At 35.2% G+C, this 22,315-nt stretch overlaps 1 non-coding gene across 1 annotated transcript; it reads left to right on the top strand.

Annotated features, from left to right (window-relative positions):
• The first annotated feature begins 3,618 nt into the window (after positions 1-3,618).
• On the top strand, positions 3,619-3,749 carry LOC144357928 (U11 spliceosomal RNA). Its single transcript, XR_013421765.1, has one exon. It is a non-coding gene; the product is annotated as a U11 spliceosomal RNA (small nuclear RNA).
• Positions 3,750-22,315: the final 18,566 nt, after the last annotated feature.

Genomic DNA, 22,315 nt, shown 5'->3' with positions numbered 1-22,315 from the left:
CCAGCGACTTGAGTTCACGAACTGCAGTATCACCAAGTTTACTTCCCAGACTTTAGACTTCGATGTTAAACGCTAGATTATGCTGTGGTAATACTTGGATCTGCTCTCCAGATTTCAGGGTCAAGTAAAACGTAGTCCCCCTTTGTTGAAAAAGATCTCAAACGGTCGAAACCTCTACAAGCACGCTGTCTCAGTTTTATAGTGTTATAGTCACACAGTGTATTGTGTTAATCATTAATTGGTCCACGGCCCATGTTCATTCATCACCCGGACACCCATCTAGTGAAGTCCAGGGGTGACATATAAGGCATGTAACACGACCTACTTTCAGGCTGTAGTTCGCCGAACTGTGCGCTTTACAGCCTACCCAAATAAATAACTTTATTTTGTGTACAAGATGTGATTCATTTTTAAAATGAATAAATATATATACAATTCCATAATTCCTCCTTATAATACAATCCAAACACCTCGTGACAATACTTAATGATAGCACTTAATTGTTCTCATTCCTAAATGCTGAATCTTTTATAATTCTGAACCGACCACTGCAAAGCTACTAGTAAATTGGAAAAAAAAAACATATTGAAATTTTGTTGATTCTACGAACATGATTGTTATTTTTTTTTGGTAACCAGCTATCAACAAATACTGAGAATAGGTGACGTGGGAATGTTTTTTTAATTAGTTTTTGTTATGGTTTAACTACATATATGAAAAAACAGACATCTCAATTGCTAGTCATACTGTACTACTGTGATCAGACGAACGCACTTGTGCTAGCCAGCACATGCCGAACCCTGGTCTGATTGCTCTGGCACGAGCCGAAAATAGACCCGTTTGCGGGTCAGCTTCTCGGAGCCGGACCATCCTCTACACGTATCGAGTAGTATATCCGTCTGAATGCTCGGGTCGGCTCGAACCCGTTATTGGAGAAAATATTTCACAAACACAGTGGCATACTAGTATATATAAACGTGACACAAAGAAAGCGTAGCTGTAATCACACGATTTTTTTCTATAATGAATCAGCATTACAGTCCTGTTTTTACATACATGAGTACAGTTAACTTATATGAGTAATTGTAAATTTCATTTTATATGTAGCTAATACTTCATTCAATACTTTAGGTATAATTGTTATTTCGGCGAAAAACATAATGGTACTTAAATTACAATGTCATCATCCGAGACACATTAGTATACCATTTCTTTGTTATCATTTAAACAGAGAAAGAAGAATAACTAGAGAAAAAACTGTGGAGTTCACGTACTTTCTAAAAAGGGGAATATGTACTGAGAAATTTGCATTAACAGTTCTGAAGATTCGAACACAGAAGACAGCTACGGCGGGAACGTACTGAACTAAGAATATATAACATTATTATCTGTCATCGTAACGCCATACGTTACAGCGTGCCGTAAATTTGCGGTATTTTACGGGGTATTATCATCGTAGCATATAAGAAAATGCAAATTCCAAATCTGAAATGATTACGCGCGTAAGCGTCCTCTAATAATAAAAAAAAACATGGCTGCGACCAGGTTTTGGCCGGACTCCACACAAAGAAGTACGCTGATTCTGTTCTAAACATTTTGGATTTCGGTATTCCCATGGTGTATCCTTGGAAGAAAAAGATGTTTAATAATAAGGTTATTACGAATAAATAAAGGCAACATAATTAATTAGATATAAGTTTTTATATTATGTTTGAAAAATAGATAAAGTAATGAACCTTAAATATGCGCCCTCTCATGACGGCGCCAATAATATAATAGCATAAATATTGATTTAAGAAAATGACAAAGTATCCAATAATATATGTCTAAATACATTAAAAACATCAGTGTCGTAATGAGATTTACTGTGTGGCAGTTTTGTATTTTCCTGGTGCCGGCCGAGAGATTAAAGCGCGGTGGTCGTTGCGCAGCGCGTGTTCGAATTTCATGTAAATAAACAATGTATTTTACGCGCGTTGTATACGTCGCTATGAGTCCCATATCGAACAGGACGCGGCACGAAGACTGTCGTCCTTTAATTCCCAGATTAATGCAAATCGAGTGAGAAATTGTCGCCAAATCCACCAGGAGTATAACAAACGTTTAATGGTCTGAGCTCGAGAGAGTATGACTAAGACTGAGCGTGAACTGTACTCATGATATGCTACATACAATTCCTACTCAACGTTTTCCGATTAATTTTCTATTTCATATACCCTCTGATACGAGTTGTGCGGGATCGTCATCAAGTGATTCCGGAAGCATAATATTTGACCCCGTTGGCAGCTGGTTGTACTTTTTGGTGACGCTTTTTAATTCAAAAATCAATAGTTGATTGTGTTACAATTGGACGTGTGTTGTAGAACTGATAGTGTTATAGTATATGGTTCTCTTCCTTTTACGGCAATTATGAAAAACGCACATATGGTATACTTGAGATTGGTCGAGTACTTTTCACAGGATTTTCACTAAAACGTGACAGTATGTTTTCAATTTTGACAGACCAAGAAATCATTGATGTTTGCGCCCTCTTGTGTCAGCATTTTCCTAGCACCAGTCCAAAACAACTGACAAGTCAGATCAGTAAGGAAAAGATATATTGACTTAGAAACTGACTTTGACATATAAACTGGCCATTCACTTGTTCATAAAGCCTGGCAATTGAACATTCTGATTGGTTGTTCACAAAAGAGTTCATAATCAAATAAATCTTAAATATTCTTTGAACCATTGTTTCGTTATATTTAGGATTACTGACGTACTTTAATGCATAAATCAATAGAAGAACCACATGATAATTGGAAGGTGCGTCAGGACAGGAAAATACTCACTAAATGTGCGTCGTTTCCAACTGTGTTCAAACATATTTAAATCCAAAATAAGGTAAGCATTTTTGATTGCGGCCTTTTGTGGCATCAGTTTCACCAATTTACATGGCCGTCATTGGAGGGCGCAATTCATGCAACACAGCCGCGATATACTTGTACACATATATTTATGGTTCAATACATGTAACTTTATGTAAATTCCGAAAATAATATAAAAAAACCGCTATCAATAATCTCGCTTAACTTGTATATCATTGTTCATTGACGTAGGTGGCTGGTTTGTGAAAAATGCATTCACCTCACTGTCCTGAGTTGTTTTGCGCATGCGTAGTTACCCCATACTCCAACTTTTCAATTATGTTGTCTTTATTTATTCGGTATACTAATACATATAGTTACCTCAGTATTAGTCAATACTTGGGTAACTACTATGACAGTAACCACAAGGAGTATACCCTCTAACGTCCGAGTTATTGACTATTCCAGAATCTTAGATCCGCCCCTGACATGACAACATTTTCTAGTAAAAATTATTTGCACTGTACTGTTATTGAATAATTAAAAACAATTCTTAAAGCGCGGTGGTCGTCGCGCAGCGCGTGTTCGAATTTCATGTAAATAAACAATGTATTTTACACGCGTTGTATACGTCGCTATGAGTCCCATATCGAACAGGACGCGGCACAACGACTGTCACCCTTTAAGTCTGTGATAAATTTATATTTATTTAAAACCGAAGACAGGGTTTGTATGCAATCACATATGTATGATTACTGTGAGCGAGAACAAGAAAAAGGGCTTCTCCTTGAAATGGGACACAGTCTGTCTTCAGACAAACCGTGCGGAATCGACATCAAGTGATTCCGAAAGCATAATCTTTGATACCTTGGGCAGTAGGTTGCAATATATACTAACGCCCTTCAAGTTACAAATTAATAGTAGACAGAGGCTGTGGCACATAATTTTGCACGTGACAACAATAATTGTGTTCTAGAATTACGTGCAATTCGTAACCTACTTATATGGAAGTTGTTAAAATGCAGAAATGCAGTGTGATATATCTGGTAAAAGAGAATGCTAGTGCACGTTTTTCTGGATTCTCGGACCAAAAAACCTCTTGTGCTGCGCCCTCTTGTGAAAGAGTGCCATCGGCACGCCGGTCGCCTGGGGGCGCAATCCCAACACAGCTGTGTGTGCTATGATTTGACTATTGGCGCACATATTTCCATGTTTGACATACTTTATCGGTATAAAAAACATTTTCTGAACTTGTATGAAAATTGCATCGCAGTAAGTCACAGATCAACCCAGAAAGCCTGCTTATGAACAAATGATAAAGGGTGGTTTATTTACCGTCAGGTCAGACTTTTTTATTCCTTGTTTCTCGAGACTTTATAAGGCAATTTTTTGAGGAGGGCGGAAAAAAATATTCTCTTTTCCATTAGATTTGTGTGATTCTCAAAGAATTGTAAGTAATATCATTGATCGGAGAGAAGAAATGAAATTAAATTTTATTCCATGTATAAACTTGTTTCTCATCTGCGCGAGACTTCGGTACATTGATCACGATACTCCCACGAAAATGCAACTTGGATTTGGTATGCGGCGGGCGGTAAAATAATGAAGATAAAAATAATATTTTTTTAGCAATTTTTTTGCGCTTACACGTCGTTGGGCGCAAGAAATTACGCTGAAATAAAATTGTATTTTTATTTCATTTTCGGCTCCTGTTCATTCGGCGAGTTCGCGAAACAATGGATAATAAAAGTCTGGCCTCACTGTTTTCTAACAAACTTTTACACCTTTCTGATAACAGGCGTACTTGCACAGAATGGCCAAAACGCACACGTTTCATACGGATTACAACAAGAATTGTAAGCAGAAATTTTCATATGGCGATTGACCAGAATTTATCAACAGCGGACTGTTTCTTTCTTATCTGCCTTCGAATCTAAATGGGTTTTTAAGGCAATCCTGAACATGTTTATGATTTTGACATACAATCAGAACTATGATATTTATATATGTAAGCTACTGAAAAATGACGTGTTTTTAATAATCATTTCCTAAGTGATACAAATAAAAAAACAGCAAAACAACAAAAACATATAAAATATTAGAGAAGTTGGTTCAATACAGGACTAGAGTCAATGTGAACGCAATCGTGATAACAAAATTCCAAAATAAATCAGGAAAACGGAAATTAAATTTAATTGTTTCAGTGAAATTCACACTGGATTTCATGAAGGCATACATTTGTTTCACAATTTATCTTTCTGTGCCAAATGATAATTGTACGACTTGTACTGGCATTCTTTTACATTTGTTTCGGCGAAGGCCGGAATCACTCTACACAATCTACTTTTTCAAGCACATTCGATGAAATCTCTCGTTTTTGTTCGTTGATGCAGTAAATCGCTCAATGGGCGAGAAATGCCCGCAAATGCACATGGGTAATAGGCATTACCAAATGGTTCTCCGGAGCCAATGGAATCATTCTTAGAACATATTTATCAGACACATTCACGCCTTCATGAAACCCGTTGTATCATCGACTTTCAGTTTCAGTTTCAGTACATTCTCTGCGAACTTGTTTTTTGTAAATTATGAACATGCCAAAATGACAAAACAGTGTGCAACGCGGTGAAACAGCGGTCCAGTCTATCTGATCCGGGGTTTGACGCCAATCTACATTCACTCATGCCGAACCCTGAGGGTCATATCATATTAAATGATTTCGCCCATTGCAAACCACGAGGCTGGCGTTGAAACTCCGATCGATTGTCTGCAGGGTGTTGCAGCTGTTCGTACTCAAGAAATTAACTGCCATGGATGCATTGTAGGATGATGTAGGCCATCTTGGACAGGATAGGACTAGATGAGAACACGTTTCTATTGGCCTGGCATGACTGAGATGGTAATTGAATGGATTAGTGCTTGTGAACGCTGTACAGACAGAACGATGACAGCTGAAAGTAGAGCCCCAGTTTCATTGGTGAATATCATGACAACAAGGCACCTGAAATTGTTTGAGTGGACTATTTGTCAATTGAACCATAAAAGGGTGGATGTAGGGTTGTGCTTGTGATAACAAACCATTTCACAAAATATGCCATAGTCATTCCTACTCGTGACCAGACTGTTAAAGTAACTGCGGATACATTGATGGAGCAGTTTGTGCGACACGCTGATTTTCCAGAGCTTCTGCATTCTGACCAGGGCCGAAACTTTGAGTGTGATGTGATCTGGCACCTTTGTGATGCCATGGGAGTTGTGAAATATCGCAGTATCCCATACCATACCCTGGGCCGTGAAATCACCGAGCAATTTAATCAAACGTTACTTGGTATTTAACTATCCAACTCTGACAAGAAGAACTGGAAACAGCATGTCAGGCCAGTAACTCATAGGTATAATTGCAAAAAGAATTATGTGTCTGGTCGCATCCTGTATTTCCTCATGCATGAGCACCATACTTCTTTGCCTGTAGACATATACTTGGGCGTGGTAACTGAGTATGAACAGACAGAAGACATAGATGAGTACGTGAGAAATTATGTGAGAAATTAGGCTTACCGAATTGTGTCACTTTGTATGGACAAAAGGGGCCTCATCAGCAAGTCATACGTCAAACGAGAAAAGAGCTGGTCAAACCTGCCAGAAGACTGAGGTAACCAAGGACCACATAGTGTTACAAGGAATGTTACAGCGGACTACACAGGGATCATCTGAAGACACAGACTCTGATTGTGGGTATATTATTACCTACTCACAAGAGCAATGTACTTAGGAGTGTCCAGCTCATGATGTTGCTACTGATGCAACCTGTGACCCAATGTTAGTGGGAAGTGATTGTCCTTAGTTAAGAATTAGTGAAGAGAATTCAGAAATGTTGTTGCATGGATACCCTGAAATAACTGTATCCCCAGAGGTAGAATTTATCCTGAATTAGAGTTTGAGGAAGTGGTGCCAGAGGGTACATAAGCCGTTGCGGAGACAGCAACATTGTCTGATGATGGAGCGATGTTGCATATCAGACGGTCAAAGCAACTATATCCGACAATAAGGGTAATAACCGGTAAGAGACTGGAACACTTGATTGCGATATGGATTTGACTTTTTGCATACATATTCTAGTGCACCAGCCTTTGGTGCCTGTCAGATGAACTGATGCGTCCATTGGAGCAAGAGGTGATTGTTCACAATCTTGCTATTATAATTTGTTTAACATATCTTCGTCAGTTACCTGTACTCCCATTGTAGTCTGTGTTGTGGTGTGAGGGATAGTTCTCCTCTGCTAAGGGTGGGAGTTGAGCACCCTTTGTGGATGTACTGTTGAGCTTTTTCACAGCCCTAGTTGGGTCGCTACCACCCAGGGTCCCGTTTTCTTGTACTCTGTTCTATAAGGGGTACCACATTCGGTTACATGTCTGCTGTGTATGTCCCTTCTTGTAGTATAGCGCAGAACACAAATATTGTAGACTTTGGTTGTCTGAGTTTAGTGTCATGTGGACATGAGCATTTGTTGTGGCAGAAGTCGAGATGGCGAGCTGTCATTTGGAAGTAAGATGTGTGTAGTATAGTGTTGTTTCCAGATGTGCCCATTGAGATGTGATTGTAAGTAGTGTGTTTGCCTGACTTGGTGTGAGTATGCATGCTATATACACTTTATACACTTCTTTTGTAGTTCTCTACTACATGATAGGAAGAAATTTACTAAATTTACTCTTGTAAATTACGTTGGGCTCTGGTCTCGGCGCTGAAAAGAGGACAAGAAGATGGCTGGTTACAGTTTGGTTACAGTGAGCGGGGAGAAAAATTATCTAAATCAGGCCAGTTACTGCACAGACAGAGGAAATCATCCGAGTCACGTTGGAATCAGCTGTGAGACTGAGAGAGCCCTAAATCTTGTGACACGAACTTATTACCAGAATTGGAAGTCATCGCGGTCATACAAACCACGAGAAAGGAAGTAAATCGAAAGGAAATCCTAAGGTTTATAGTATTATTCATGCGTGATAGGTCGACTTCGCCATAACCGAGTATCACATTTGTCACGATAATAAGCTGTTGTGATACTCAGGTCGATGACGAGTTGGATGTGATGTAATACCCGTTTATAAGCGTGCTCGATATCACTCTTTTCTTGGGTTATTTCCCCTCGGCTCTGTTTTAAGGTTTTTGTGCTGAGATATTGTCTGTTCCAGATCTTGAGTGAAAACATAGCATTTTGGATCTGTGGTTTATTTGCCGCCGAAATTGTGTTTTGGACACGAAAAATATGTCAACAATGGTTGCTGGTCTCCACTGATTTAATTGAATGTGATTTGTGATTTGTTATTTTTCTGTTATTTCATTGCGTGTTTGCTACTACGATGAGTAAATATTATGACATTATTAAGACTATTGCCATATATATAGTTGCCTGCAGTTTGTAGTTTGTACTGGTACAGAGTATAGTGCTGGTTGATAGTTTATACAGTGATATTTGTAAAAAGACATTTGATTGCTTCTTATCACACAACTGTAGAGATATTTCACTCATTAAGTGCTGTTTGAATCAGTACAGTAGTAATTTTGATTCATGATTAATGTTACTATGGATGCATTGCAGTTAGCTGATCTTGCATTGTATGATTGCTAGTTGTTTGATAATATACTGCTTATTGGTTGGAAATATCAAGGTATCATTATTTGTGTAAGAGTGAGAACAAGTTCATGCTTCCCCTTCGTCCACTTTGGATCCGAAGAATTTTTTCGATAGCTTAATTGTGTTTTGTTGCCTGGCGACAAGTGGATGAGGGTGGGACAAACAGTACGCATGCGGTTAACTGAAATAAATATGTACTATCGAAAGCCGACAAGAAAATCCAATACATGTAACCACATCATTACTGGCGTAAACTGATTATGTTAAATTTGTCATGAACAAACCTAATAGTAAATCAGGCGTTCGAACATCTGTCTGCTTCTGTCGAAGTCTTTCAACTTTGACTCTGATGTCACTTTTGTATTGCGTGGTAGTTATTCGCTGTATTTTGTAGTAATTGTCTGGATGAATAACCAACAAAATCAGGCCAGAACACCTAAAATTTCTACACACATTGTTCTCCGAGATGAATGTGCAATTTCATACTCCATTGAACTAATGTTATAGATACTAGAAGTTATAAAATGAAATGATTGAACTGAGCAGATGAGAGGTAAGAGAATACAACAAGCTCAAGTAACCTGTGATTACGTATTCAGGTGTTAGGTTCTTACATTTTTTGTTCATTATTTCACTTTGTTAAAAGGAACACGTTTTTTAAAATTAATCACCAATTTATTATTAAATCAATATGTTTTTGTTAAGATTTACAAGATATATATGCATTGTTATTGTCTGATAGATGAATAATGTCTTTAAATGTTTTAAGGTGTATCATTGTTTGACTGACATTGAATCGCATCATACAAAATAGAGTCTCACACAATATGTCATGTCGTAAAATGACACCAAATCAATATGCTACTGCTTTTAAATGCTACAATGTCATTACAGTGTCGTTTAAGTTATCTTTGTCGGTGAACATGAAGACAGCTAATGATAGGCAATATTCGTGCGCGCGGTAATTATTGGTATTTCCATTTATTGGAATTGATACTATAATGCTGTTTTTGACAGGCACGTACCATACATTCATAGATACAGATAAGTAGAACAGTCACACCAGCAGCACCTCCCTGTATGTGTTTAATTTAACTGATTACTTTTTGTCGCCAACTAGTATTTTCACTGATATATAGAAGATAATATTTGGTAATCGTAGTCCTAAATATTACGATTACCAAATATTATCTTCTATATATCATATTTATCAGTCCGAGCAGCGTTTATTTATTTATAAACTACTATTAGTATTTTCACTTAAGACAATTATACCCTAGTCTTTCATTTTATTTTTGTCAGTACCATTAACGACCAACACAGCTATAGACGCAATATTCTCCGTATTGTCATCGAATTTAGTAGTTATTTACTCAGGTTATCAGTTAAGATAAACACGCTCTGTAAGGTCCCGGTGTTTCAATTGATAACCTGGTTAAATACCTACTAAATTCGATGACAATTCACTGTTTATGCCACGGTACTAAATACACCGTAAGTTGATCTTGTTTCCAATGCAGTGAAGAAAAGATCTTCTATTCATTAACAACGGCAGCACTTTGATGTGCCTACAAAAACATTAGTCGATGAATCACAATGATTCTTCCTCGATATGCTATTGCTGTGACATAGCGCCCCCATCAGTTAAGTGTTGATTTACCCTTTTGAACCATTTCAAACACATTAATTGCAATATTGTGTCCGATATTTCCAATATAAACACCAAGATTCTTTACATAACAAAGGTGTTTACAACTTTGGAAGGACAATTGGACTCTAGCAGGTGTGCTGTTATTTGAATAACAGAAGGTGTTTATGATCTACTGAGTTGCCTACGTGGCACAGCTGCTAGCAAGATTACATTCCGATTGGTTCATGTGGAAACCCAGGTGGTGTCCCTGAATCTGGAAAACTTATGCCTATACATTGGTCAGGCTGAGAACAGTTGTGGTCCATCATTTCAACTTAGTATCCTGCTGCTACAATATTGTGAGACAAGTGATACAGGCTACAACCATCATTCTGTGAGACTTGTATGAAATGCTTTGCGATCTCCTGCTTTCAACAGTGCCCTCCAGATAGCAGCATTCCTCTGCAAGGAAGACACCTGTATTTCTTTGTAGTTGTGTTGCGTAGGCCATTTCTACATCCCGGAACTGTGAGTTATTACCAATGCACACTTCCCTAGACAATCCCCTAGACTTTATTCATTGTATTTTCTGTGCTTTATTTCTTATTTTGAGAGGTATTAAAGCCAGGAGCTTTAACTCGATATTTTGGAATTCAACATTGTGTGGAAGACAGCCATAAAACCTGTCTTAAAGACTGAACACATGATGACACATGTTATAGCATACGACAGGAGACTTTAGTCAGGTTTAACCTTTTTAACCATTAGACTTTCCCAATTTTAGAGCCAACAGTAAAACTTGAGTCAATTGACAGTTTTACTGACATTTAGCTATTTTGTCCCAATCTTCTGAAGGGATGTGCAGATTATAAGCTGAGGGGTTAACGTAAGCTTGCTTTGAACATCAGGTAGGATCAGAAAGTTATTTCGACGACTAGTTAACATTGTTAGTCCCCGTTCGGACGCAGTCAGAAAATTTTTATTTCTGTGCGTCCATGCGTCCGTGCTTCCGTGCGTGCGTCCGGCCCTGTATCTTAGAAATGCCTGGACCAATCACAATAAAACTTCACACATATATCACACATAATATTATACATTTGCACGTCATTTTGTTTCACGATCTGAGTTAAGAAGGCCGAATGGCGGCCATTTTTGTTCTAAAAATCATCAAAGTCAAGCATTTCTTGGCTGTTTACAGATGGATTTTTGTCATACTTCGTATATACGTTGGACATTATAAGACCTTGATGCACATCATTTTGTTTTTCAGATAAGATTCAAAATGGCCGAATGGCGGCCATTTTGTTTTAATGAATGTGGTTCTAGTGTCATATATCTGACTTTCTGTGACTGATTATGTTCAAATTTTAAATATTCATTATACATCATATCATAGTTATACAGACATATTGGTTTGACGATCATATTAAAAATGGCCGAATGGTGACCATTCTTGTGCTAAAAAATCATCAAAAATCAAGCATTTCTGGCATTTATGAATGGATTTTGTTCAAACTTGGTACATACATTAGACATTACGGGTTCCAGATGCACGTTATTTTATTTTTTAAATCGGATTCAGAATGGCTGATTAGTGGCCATTTTTTTAATGAATGGGCTTCTAGAGCCATATCTATGACATGCTTTGACTGACTATGTTCAAACTCTATATATTCATCATGCATGTATTCAAAATGGCTGATTTTTTTTAATTAATGCTGTTCCAGAGCAATATCTCTCAATACTCGATTGACGATCAGATACAAATGTCAATGATTTAACTCATCATAATCATATTCCTGACATGTTTATATTTCAGCTATATTACTATAAACAAAACTATATATCTTAAATTCGATGACTGTGCCATGCATGGCTTGTTCATATTGAGTTTTTCCTTGTGGCAACTTTTTGTTTTTGTACGTTTCATAATCGATGCTTACACACATACGCAAATAAACACAGCACTGTTTGTCAAAGGAGGTACGACTTTCAGATAGAGGGGCATATCGATAACAATTGAGATAAGGCAGAACATGTGCAATTTGTAGTGCAGTTGAGTACAACTCTGGAATATATACTTATACAAACATAACATAACTGCTTTCTAAAAATGATCGTATGCACCCCGAAAATAGTGGTTTGACGTATACAATGACAATACAACTCCCGATTGCAACACATATTGTTCTACTTTAGCGGACATAAGACACGTTCTACTGATACTGAATAAATTGGTAACTGAACCGTGATATATTGATTGACTTGGCAAGAAGGTGAGAACGATACCTATTGCTATTTTGGCCATGTATTTGGTTTCGATTGAAAATGGCCATCTTGTGCTGTCACAAGTCGTACTGAGTCTCATACTTCGATAGACAGACTATCAACGCAAATTGTTCTTTTGTCATATGCGTGCCGCGTTTGTTTTGGGGGCTTAACTATTTAATACATGAACAACCGACCGAACTAAAAGACTACAATCGCTTAGATGCGTGAGCATATCAAGTTTTCAAAAGCATTGTCCACAAAAACTACTAAACGCCCATATAATTAGTCATATATCTACCAACTCGAATATTTTCTAATTGTTCAGTCTTACGCTCAGTTGAAATTCATATAAATTAATAGTTAATTTGAAGCTATCTGGCATATTAATATCTGAATATTTGTGGTCGAGGCTTTCATGCGCGGTTCGACCAGCGAGCAATGTGCCCAACTCCGGTGCCAGGAGCAGACAGGCCAGAAGTTATTTTGAGATACAAATTAAAAAAAATGCAAAATTGTGTATCTGTAAAATACATTTCATTAATGTAACAGCGGTTTCATTATTATTGGACAGATTAAATGCATAAAGCTTAGATGCGTTGTTTTACAACTATATCATTTATTAAGTACATAAAGTAGATTATATTTTTAAGTTTGTCGGAAAGCCATAAATTATATTTCCAATGTCAAAGTATCTTTGCATCAATGATTTTGCTCATTCACAAATTTCATTATTAATTACTTTCGTAGAAAACAAAGTTGAAGTATTTGATCAATGGAACAGGGGTCAGAATAAGTGTCCCTATCTCATTGATATGTAGCAGGTGTATTTGATTCTCGTGGAGGCAGTTTATGTTTGCCGGATACTGGTTTAGTGTTGTACATACCTCCAGAGGCTTTCGGGAATAAGAAGCAGCAACCCATATTCCTCTTTATTACAGAAGAAAAGGAATATATACCGCATTTAGACAATAACGAAGTTTCTATAACGCCAACAATATTTTGCGGTCCAAACGGTCTACAATTCAAGAAGTTCGTCAATCTGACAATACCTTATTATCCACAGTCACATAAGGCAGAAGATGAAATCAATGTTTATGTCACATCTACTGATGTAAATGATGATCCAAAGTTTGAGAAAATCGCTGATGTGATGAGTATAAAGGATTATGACTCAATAAGCGTAGGTATCAATCATTTCACTGGAGTTACAGTTACAGAGCGGTGTACGGAGTACGTCAATGGTATAGAAAAGAAGCCTAGCCTTTTGTTCCATCCATTTATTAAAAAAAATGAACCAACAGCGATACATAACACGGATGTATGGTTCATTTAAGGATATGGGTTGGGTGAGTTTGTAATTGCACTTCCAAATTACTTCAAAAACATAGTGTAACACGGATTCACAGCGACGAATGTTTTTGAGAGATCAAACGATAAATACATTTTTTGATCTTTCAAGGTTAACTGTACATGTACATGATAGATTTGTACTCAGTAAATATATAATTAATTTATATTTACGGTGATAGTTTTATGCCATGAATCTGCTTAATTAACCATGACAATTCTGAGTCCGACTGCACTTTTTTGTCTGCGTCTGTCTCATTTAAAAATAATTCTCTATTCTGGTAAAAACGACTTCATGTGTAACTGCTGATAATAAGATCGCACAACTAATTTCTTTATTGTTTCAGTCTTTTCTGATTAATGATAGCCCTGGATGGAGAGAAGCAGATGAACAACGATAACAGATATGTCACAGTTAAGGCTACCGCTGAGCACCGCTTTTCACCAGAGGACAAACCAGTCATGGTAAATAAATGGCTGGTGATAATACAAATAATGAATTTGTTCACAAAACGTGTATATATCATAAATACTGTTTATTATTTGTTTTTTTATTATGCATATGTAGGAGCGGATATGTAACATTGGCGTATTTGAAAAAAAAATCCTCCCGATTCTGCGTCATTTTCTAGTACAAAGAAACAAACTAGCGAATCTGACGAGTTTTATTGTTCAGTTGAAGTGATGCAGACTGGAGCAGACAGTCCGAGTAATTGTGTAATTGACATAGATTATTCCATTATTCAGGTGCGTGATTGCATATTTTTACTTGCAATAAATCAGTGACAGGATTATTATTTAAATATTATCAGACTGATTATTTAAATATTATCTAACTAAAACTATTTAGTTGTTGAAGTTAAACATGACATTTAACATAACTTAAAGATTCCTGAAACTCTATGTAAACGGTTGACGTATCATGTCAGTTGCTGGATACTTTTGGAATATTTAAATTGTTCACGAAAATTTCTGTAAAACTACTTCTGGCTAAATTATTATATCAATATAATGCATATACTGTAACATATACTGTAGAACATTTGACTGAACAATATGTTAGTTCGGCGTGTTGACAGTTAAGTCTATATTGCCATGTAGTGCACTTTGACAAGAAGTCATATGCAGTTTTAATTTCTAATTCTGAATATACATTTATTCTATGTGTCTATTTATAAACAGGTGTCAAAAGTTAATAAATATTCTCAAGCAATTTGGTTGTTTCCATATGAGAATAAAATATGTGAAGTATTAGAAAGAGATGATGTATTATCTTCCTTCTCTGAGCAACTTAATTTACGAATCTATGGAAGAGCAGCTTCGCCTTCAGAGCAAGTATTAAACGCATGGAAACATCAGCCAGGTGATGAAAAAAGCAAACTTCGGTTTTTTAATTAAATTTCTTAAACGTCTGAATGAGTTGGAATTTGTGGAAGATATACAAGATCAGTATTCGCATAAAAATTCTGTAATAAATGTAAAAATATTTATTTATTTATTTATTTATTTATTTATTTATTTATTTATTTATTTATTTATTTATTTATTTAATTAATTATTTATTTATTTATTTATTTATTTATTTATTTATTTATTTATTTATTTATTTATTTATTTATTTATTTATTTATAATGACATAGTCACAGGTAAGCTGTAAATTTAAGCTAAATTATATCTGGCATATTAAATACATAACTACGTCATCGTTGTTAACAATAATCACATATTTACTGTTGCAGGCATATATATAGAATCACGTTATACTATGATATTGAAAATGGCATACATGGAGTTTAAAGTTCCTACATTACATCCACAACAAATATTTTGAATTGTATGAAATGTCGATTTATATTTTTAAACATTATGCTATGCTAATACTAAAACTATACTAATTTTATGCTCATTTCTAAACACGACATTTATAACTAACATGATTATTTATTATATGACAGATAATGTTGAAAGTTGAAACAACACCTTTGCAGTTACAAAGTATGAGAATCTGAAATTGAGAAGATTCGCAGCGCTTATGACGTGTTTTGGTGTCTTCATCGAAAAGTTGATATTACAAATTCAAATACTGGGTGCCTGAGAAAATTATTATCGCATATTGGGATGAAGATCCTAATAAATAAAAAAAATAAACAATTACCATGAAGTAAGTAGAACTATTACATTGTTTTTTTTTTTCACTGTGCATTGTAATAAAGTAGTAATAACGTAATACCTAAACAATATCCAAATTCCCTATAGTCAAATACATCGTTTCGCATTAACTATGACCCACTTAACAAAACACGCATTTCGTCAGTGACTTGTGACCACTACAATAATAAAAAGACCACTTAGCATTGAAGTATAAATATTATCGCTATCAGATACATTTTTATGGTAGTTTAGCTAGTTTATTTAGTTAAAAAAATGTGATACTGTTATAAAGTTATATCTTCCATATCAGTTATTATCATTTGTGGTACACAAGTCATTGTTATTCGACATTTCTTTTCGTTTTAAGGAAATACATTACTGCCTCGCATCAGCCTAATGACATCATAAATTAAATAATAACATATCTAGGGTAAGTTTATGTCTATTCAAACCATGCAAACTTGGAACAACACTAATAATGCTATTTTCTTTTCAGATATTTACAGACAACTAGAGAGCCTATACTGATGTCGAAGTACAGCCGATAATGGTGAAACATTGACGGTTTTAATAAATTTAATTATTCTCAACAGAAATGGAATATGTATTGCATTCGAATAATTGGTGTATTGAAATAAAGGAAACGATATTTAGTGAATTTAACTATGTAATTTTGTATAAATGAAAGATCCTGCTAGTGTATTCATTGATATAATAGTCTTTTTTTTGTATGATAAATAACTAAATTATACGTTTTTGCATATTACTGAATTTTATGTAAGTGAGAAACTTTTATACCCTTTTTTAAATATGTAACCATTATATCGTACAAATTTCAGTGTGAAAACTCATGTAACCAAATATTGTCTCATTTGAGTAGCAGTGTGATCTTATTTTAAAGCTTAGTATGAGCTATTGTTTAAGGTAACAACTACAGTGGAAGCATAAACAATAATGTACGACCATTGGCGCACGTACATGATAATGGTTCCTAAAATCAATAAGCTAGCTTAACTAGCTTTTGTTGTACATTTTTCATTTAGTGAGTAACAGGCATATTACGCTGCAATATAGCTTTGTCATCCGATAATGTTTTATAAATCTCATACATTGTTTTGAACATACACCGGATTCGTTTTATTTAGACGAATTGAAATCTTATTATTTTATGGCTTATTTCTTGTTTTTATAGTTTGTTTTTTTGTTTGCTGTGAACCACACGACTATTAATCAGATTTCTTTATGTATTTTTTATTATAATTACGTTGATATCTTGCGAGACAGGACAGTAGAGGATAGATCGCTGATTATGCCACCATGCATCATTTCTGTGTGAGAAAGTTCACAGCTAGTGTCTGTTGATAATTATTTATAATAGTATATATAATTAATTGGCAGAACTAACAATAAATTATACATGGCAATGTTTGTCACGCCATGCATAGGCCACATTATTGTCTGTACAAACGTGGATCTGCACTTTACAATATGAGCAAGTACGTAAAGCTTATGTTGGCTAGAAACACGCAGCCGATTTACGTAATTACGTAATATCCTACTTGTCCACTTGATAATTCTACACTCGCTTAACGAGACGACCCATTTTCTTCAAGTTAGTGTTGTTGTTACTGGGAAGCATTTTGTACTTAAGTAAAACTTTAAATTGATGTGGATTCGTAGTTTATGTTGGAAAACTGAATGATTCAATCGCCTGACATTGATTTTGCTACCCAATATATACACGTATTTAAGAAATATGTGTCAAGCAAATGCGTCTATTTTCATATCTATTAGTTCCCAAATAATCACATACAAATCTAGGAATGTAAATTTAATATTTTGTGTATGCTATATTAAAACCTTCATATAATTGAAAACTACGTGAGTATTTTCTTTCAAATGGCGTATGTATTGTAAAAGGTATTTATTTGAAATTTGATCGCGATATTTTGCAAAACGTGTGTGTCTAGAAATGACGTGTTATTTGTATATGCTGTGTGTGTTTAAAATGTGTATTTAAAAATGATGCATGTCCAATCAGGTCGGGCGATTTGTGTCACGTGAGTTACGTTATATAATAACTTATATTTGAATACTAAATGAGACAATCTCCCGTACATGGCTTGGATACGCACTTTGTCGTGTTTTCGTGTTTTCAGATATCATTGAAATAGCTGGAAATGCACAACAAATTAGGTAATAAATATTTCAGGATTTCACCATGGAAAAGTGAGATTATTGCACATCACTATCGTGGATAGAATCTCCTAAACTTTTATCTATACATATTTCAGTAGTAAACGAATGTTGAAATAATTTTCAATATCCATGAAAATAACAAATGTTATTTGAACACCAAAAAATTATTCATTAAACAACATGTTCATATTGGTGAAATTTAATACAATACTTCAGTCTAAATGTGAAAGATGTAATAACTGAAAACAAAATATATTACAGCTATAAATAAAGATAGATAGATACATAATTGTATATGCTGCATTGGCTCCCAATTCATGTGTCAACCTTTGAGGTTAAAATCTATAAATAAATCATTTGTTGGAAAGGTTGGGAAAATACTTTTACAATTTTGCTAAAATTACAACTTTTCCAAATCATATTAACTTCATAAAATTTTAGAATCATGTTTAAGGTATGCGATATAAAGTGTTTGATTATTCGCTGTAATACTGACACATACACATACACATTAAATAAATCTAGTATATCTATTTGGCCTGACTAATGCAAATACTATGAAGTTTACTGTCAACAGTAAAATATACACTAGCATTGGCTTTAAAAGTTGACATCATTGTTATACCACGTCAAAACGAAGAAAGACAAAAGCTCGAGGACTTACTGGAGAAATCACCTGCCATGTAATCTAAGCCCCTGACTCTGCAAACCAATAATGGTAGACGTGTACAACGTAAAGAATTACAACACAAAAGGTATATAAATGCGAAAGAATAATAAATGCCACACAAGTGGAAAAACATCTAGAAGTGACGCTACTTGACGCCAAGAAATGACAGAAATTGGTTAAGTTTAAGCGGACTAGAAAAGAAGAAAACACTCACCATTACTGACAAAGCCGCAGACAAGACGCTAGGAAAAAAGAAACTATATCAGGACAAATAGAAAATTGAGGAAAATTATCAATAGAGGGAAAGGGATAATTTAAGAGGGACGGGATATGACACTCCAATAAATGGATCACTTGTGTGATCATGAAAGGCAGCAATTATGAAGAATTATCAAGTGACAAACCAGACAAGCCAGCAAGCTAAAGTAAATGTAGAAATTGGGAAATGTCCAACCGGAAATTTTGTGCCGCGACTACTTGTTATTTTAAAACCAAAACGGCCTGTATGCTAAGCAGTGTGTGATAAACATTATACCTAGTGATTTTGTTAACTGATAACCAGACAGAGAGGTACAGTGATATTGAACTATATTTACAGTGATATATTATGCATCACAATTTATTTGCGCATTCTTTCTTGTAAATGAAGAATCTAAATTAAATTCATTGAAATCTACATGCATTGATTGCCATAATACTCATTATGTTTGATTGATCATTATTTTTGGGGATATCAGGTTTATTTGGCTTTGTATTTGATAGTTTACATACGCAATATAATATTTCTAACATGTCCCCTAATAGAGTCTGAACTTCTATCCAAGAAACTCACGGCGAGTTAATAGGTTACTACATTTCACCACGCTGTCGAGATATTATCCATATAGTATTTTGCAGGCAGACATAGGAGTAAACCATAAGGGATTAGGTTTGGTTAGTATTAATTGTCACTGCCCGGCGACTCCCTGTTTGTGAGCGACGTAAAACTTTATTTATTAGATTCGTGACATTATTATTAAGTCAAATTTAGAGGTGTGTGCTCCAGTTTTTGGCTATTTGGTTGACACATTAATGCATGATGACAGATGTCAACGGCTTTATTCATATCATATCTAGTTACGGTCCAGGTGACGCCACATAAACATATCTTGTGGTGATTTTCGATTCAGTCGTCAAAATAAACAAATCTTATTAACCACTTAACAGCCACAAAATATGTCGAATTGATGCGCCTAGGAATTTCGGCAAGTTGACTTAAGTGAAAATATGTTAAAAACGCAATAACGCTAGATAGAGAACTGTATATATCTGATAACATATCTTTTTCGAAAAATGTAGAACTTAAAAAAAAATGATATTAAACTTATTTATATCGACAGATCGCATGCAGAAACAAATTCTGCCGAAATTAAACAAATATAAATTAAGATATAAAAACATATTGTTCGAACTTGTTTTTGTCACACAACACCCCGATTTCTCCGTTACATGAATATCCAGTAAATATTAATTATTTTGATTAAGTGTGTGTCAACATGGAGAAAGCTCACATAGGCCAATGTAAAACCATGTTTTCTATCGGTAAATATTATATAGTTTACCATATTTTGAATGTTAAACAAATAGTATGACTGGGCATATAATACGACGCGCCAGTAAGCTGGTTGTCTATAAGGATTAGTGGATCAGAGTAAAATTCCGCAAATGCGATTAAGCCGTATATACCTTAACTGTCATATGACCCAATAACCAAATATATTATGCGACGCAGTTCATTGGACTGAATTGTTTTGCCTCAAAAGTTTAATAATCAAAACAAAACATGTTTCATACTCAGTTTGAAGCCACAATGTACAAGATAGACTTCAATTGCACTTAATATTGATTGTTTTTGAATGGAAATTTCCAATTTTTTTCTACAATATTTCCTAGGCAAGTCCGTCGTCGGTAATTTCAATCCATACACTGTATATATTGGAAAAGCGGAAGAAACAAGTTTTAAAATGTTGCTGATTATGTTATGCACTAATTTCAGGTTTTCGGGGCGAACCAAAAAACGGCAGAACTGTTGTTGTCAAGACACACAACAATGACAAAAGGCATATACATTTGTTTGAGAAAGCCGTAGTATTGTTTAGAAATCCGTACAGTTCTTTCCTAGCAGAGTTCAACAGTGAAAAAGCGAATGAGACAAAAACACACCAGTCACATCATTTATTGGAAAAGGTAGGTTTTATTTCTAATAATTGCAATATTTTATTCTAAAATGGTATGTGTTCTCTTATATTATAAGCCCAACAACACAGGGTTGTTTTAAGCATTTCCGCATGGATCCTCGCCACTGTCATATAGTAGATAGCATTTAGATTACTAAAATTAACGACTGGGACAACATGGTATATATTGCAAATCACAAATGGTAATCAATAGAGTAGCCTAGGTGTTAAACATGGATTAAGTACTGGCAAACCAACTTCTGCACAGGTATGTCGCTAAACACATGCTTTGTGATTCATTTATTCATCTTTTTTGAACTCAGCAGCCCTCAAACCCTAATATTACATATAAGAACGAAAATAAATCCGTCGAGATGTCACATTTTACCCGTATAAGGGGTGTCGGCTGTTCTCTCTCCCTCCTCGCGTATTCTACCAACTCTTACCATGTTCTCACTTGGTTAAACATGTCAAGCTATAAACGAGCAACAATACTCATTTCGCCTAATCTACCCCTTTTATCGCATTTTAACCAACCGCATATCGCGTAATTTCCGACCAGAAAATGATCATACTTTTCTCACTCGCATATTTAAAACACTGACCGCTTGTTCAAACACTGATCACTGGTACATGAGTTGTCGAAATGATTGATTTAATGCTAAAGTTTCAAAATACAACGTGTATTAACTATTATTTAATTCTGAATGACACTTCTAATCTATCACTTTTTGTATTGTTCGCGAACGTAACTTGAACTATGACCTCTTGTAACGTGAATGTTCCACAACTAGCTGATAGAATGGGACTATGTTCCGTTTGAATCCAGGGCTGCTACCTCGCGACATGTACGTGATACAGGCATTGCTAAGCAGAAGCGAGCAGGGGGTTGGGTGAAATTAGGGCTGTACATTCGGTCGGAATAAACAGGTTGTTTGTGAAAAATACGATCATTCTAACAGAAAAAAATGCAGTTTTGAATATTGACACAGTTCGTATTTTTTAAATGAGCCAAAACGAAACAAAAATTGTACGCTGCTTAGTCGATGGTCGATCGAAACAAATTTATTTCGCAAGTTTTAAATCCTACGTTCTGTTGAAGATATTAGACTTAATCTCGGAGTTATTAGAGAAGATAATATACGACATATTAAAAATCGGAAAAAATAGATATGTGAAATTGGTTAGCATTCATGTCAACCGAACGTTACAATCCGGACCTGCTCGACGATTATTATTGCAAATATCATTTTTTTCTCCGGAGTCAATGAATCCAGAATCAATTCGATATTAGTATGTTATTTTAGAATTATTTTCATTTGAGTATACCACAGACCACTCCTTTAGATGAA

Source organism: Saccoglossus kowalevskii, chromosome 12, assembly GCF_978046115.1.
Source record: "Saccoglossus kowalevskii chromosome 12, keSacKowa6.1, whole genome shotgun sequence".
NCBI classification, from domain to species: Eukaryota; Metazoa; Hemichordata; class Enteropneusta; family Harrimaniidae; genus Saccoglossus; species Saccoglossus kowalevskii.
Note: the sequence above shows the minus strand (reverse complement) of the source record. Positions and strands in the feature narration are given on the sequence as shown.